We start from the raw sequence: 2,917 nt of genomic DNA on the forward strand, positions 1-2,917 counted from the left end.
CCCCAATTCATCAAGGGGTTTAATAGATTTCTAGCAGAACTCTGACAGGTCAAAACTTTTATGCAACTAGATGTTAATTTTTTTATATAATATATATATATATATATATATAATTGGTTAGTATATGGGTACAGGAGGCGCTGTGGGCTCGTCACTACTAGTGGCAGCAAATTTGTGGACAGGGAACCAGGGTTGTCCAAATAAGTGTTGATATAGCCGAGAAGAAGTAAATTTGCGCTAGTGGTAGTGAACAGAAGGACGGCACGAGAGATTTTGAGTGCAAGGGATAATTTTATTTAATCGAACATGTGCTTAAAAATAGCTAGTTAAAATGATTCAGACTCAGTGAGGTCACTGGGTCGGATATAAGAATAGTTATTAAAAGTATTAAAAGTTATAAAATCGATAAATAGATCGGTGTCCACTGATACAAGGTAATCACTGATTGATAAAAATAGGCCTTTTTCCCTCGTAGTCTGAGGATGTTCGGTTGCAGTAGATGTATAAGGAGGCAAAGGCTTGTAGACCTGGTGGGATAGAATAGGAATGTATAAATATGGTATACTAATGAGCGATGGGGGAAGGGGTAGGTATCTGTTTGTCTGTGGTTACCTGATACTAGTGCCTCGTATGGGGTATGGAGGTTCACTGGTGGCACGTGTTGGTGCCTGGGAGGGAGGACGAGGGGTACCTAGAGTGGGGTACACAAAAAAAATGTATGGATAAGTGGGGGTGGAACTCGACAGAGATGTCTCTGCTGGACTCTGAGTTGGGTCGTGAGTTACCTGTTCTTGGTATGGTACTCAATAGACTGTGGTAGTAGTTAGCTGTTGATCCACAGTAGCACTGCTACTGGTGTGACAGTCAGCAGGCTGTGTGGATAATACTGGATTCACCGGAGCAGTACTATAGGGAGTGAGAGGAGACAAGTATTAAGAATAGGGTGCAGGGCTCAAGGGTTAAGGTACGGGGTTCAAAGAGGGTAGTTTTGGATTAGTTACCTTCTAGAGGGTAGCGGGGGGTGTCCTGATTATTTTGGATGACTAGGAGGTATCGGTCCTGGTCCTTCTTGGAGAGAGGTAGAGGATATGTCACACACGGCTGTGGGTTGATGATCTGAGTTAGATCTGCAGGGGGAAGGAATAGGGATAGATCATAAATTAACTGATGTAGCTGTGGTACAAGCCTTGGAGACAAGAGTTTTGGGGTTACCTGTTGGTAGGTACAAGGGGCATCCAGGGACGTCTTAGAATGAGCTGGAGGTAGTAGTCCTGGTCCCTTGTTGAGTGGAGGTAGCACGAGGAGGTCAGAAGTAGGATGCAGCAAGAGGCTTGTACTAGCATGTAATGCCTCTGTTCGCTGTATAGAGATCTGTAGGGAGGGGGAGGGGGTGTATCTGTTAAGGTATCACTGGATTGTGGCTGTAGCCTCCAGTTTTTACCCAGAGATCGTGATTTACCTGCTTCGTAGGGATTAGGGTGTCAATAGTAGATGCTGGTTCAGGTCTCCATAATGTAGATACAGCAGGGTGCTGTAGTAGGAGGCTATAGTTATGTCAGAGGTAACCAGAGATAGGATACAGTAGGAGGCTTATGTTTTCCTATGTTGGGTGCACCAGGAGGCTCTGGCTGGAAACAGTGGGTGCCAGATTCAGCAATAGGGAGGGTGGCTGGTGCAGAGCCCAACTGAAGGGGTTGATAGCAAGTACTGCGGGGAACAGGGAAAAACCATTAGAGGGTCAGCTGCGTACAGTATGGACTTGGTGGGGCAGGGGCCCGTTGTTACTTACGGTCTGTAGAGGGCTTCACCGTCTGGGGGTGGTCGAGGTCCGGAGCGAGAGCGGAGTCCTGGCCGGTGACTGCCGCGTGCTCGCTACTTCCGGGTAGGAGGAGGAGAGAGAGAGTATGTGGAGAGCGCGCGAGAGGGGGGCAGCGTGACGTGGGGTCACGTGGCGTGCAGCGTGCACAAGGTACGGAGGCCTGTGGGCGCCTCTTTAGCTGTGTTAAGGGTCAGTCCGACGCGTTTCAACAACTGCGGCTGTCTTCCTCAGGGATGGCTTAACCCAGTCAAATGGTGTCCTTATATATGCAGGGCTGGTGACGTCATAGGTCAATTTGTTAGTCATTAAATGCAAAGAGCTCTATTTCGCTGTTCAATCCTCTTGGTCTTAAGGTGTTCAGTTTAAAAATCCACTCACTTTCTTTCCTGGACATGCTCTTAATAAAATCTCCTTGTCTCCAGTTCTTGTGGACGATTTGTATACCTACTATTTTAATTCCTTTTATTGACCCATTGTGTTTTTTTATAAAGTGTTTTGAGAGAGGGTGGCCCATGTATTTATTTTTGATGTTCCTTAAATGTTCGTTGATCCTGATGTTCATAGGTCTTTTTGTTCTGCCTATATATAATTTGCCACATGGGCAATATAGCCCGTATATGACCCCTGTGGTGTTGCATGTTATAAAATCTGTGATGGGGTATATTTCTTTTTGGTGGCTGACAGTGTGTTGTTTTGGTGTGTTTAGGGTTTTGCATGTCTTACATTTTTTGCATGGAAAGAAGCCTTTTAGTTTTTGATGGAATGGGGTTTGAGGTTTTTGAGAACTGGTGTGTATCCTTACTGTGGGGGCTATAATTGATCCTAGGTTACGTGCCTTTTTGAAGATGAATTTGGGTCGGTTTGGGATTTTGTCATCGTGTTCGATTAAATAAAATTATCCCTTGCACTCAATATATATATTTATTTATTTAAGCACTTTCACTCCAGCTCTGCCAAGTGGACGGAGCATGGTGAAGCCACCTGAGTCACAACTTTCCATAAATTAAGTGCACCCCATCACTATGGTGCGCCTCACCAGAAGTGTTAAGTGGAGTCCACCTCATAATAAACTTTGCTTTTACTTTTGCCCACCCATCT

General features: G+C 45.3%; 1 long non-coding RNA gene across 1 annotated transcript; it reads right to left on the reverse strand.

The window, feature by feature from the left end:
• Positions 1 to 1,220: 1,220 nt before the first annotated feature.
• LOC141191745 (uncharacterized) lies at positions 1,221 to 1,897 on the reverse strand. Its single transcript, XR_012265453.1, has 3 exons — positions 1,790 to 1,897; positions 1,460 to 1,707; positions 1,221 to 1,371 (listed from the first exon to the last, which is right to left on the reverse strand). It is a non-coding gene; the product is annotated as an uncharacterized lncRNA (long non-coding RNA).
• Positions 1,898 to 2,917: the final 1,020 nt, after the last annotated feature.

This window comes from Phyllobates terribilis, unplaced genomic scaffold (assembly GCF_046119375.1).
Source record: "Phyllobates terribilis strain yellow unplaced genomic scaffold, ASM4611937v1 Scaffold_52__1_contigs__length_9100884, whole genome shotgun sequence".
Lineage (NCBI taxonomy): Eukaryota > Metazoa > Chordata > Amphibia > Anura > Dendrobatidae > Phyllobates > Phyllobates terribilis.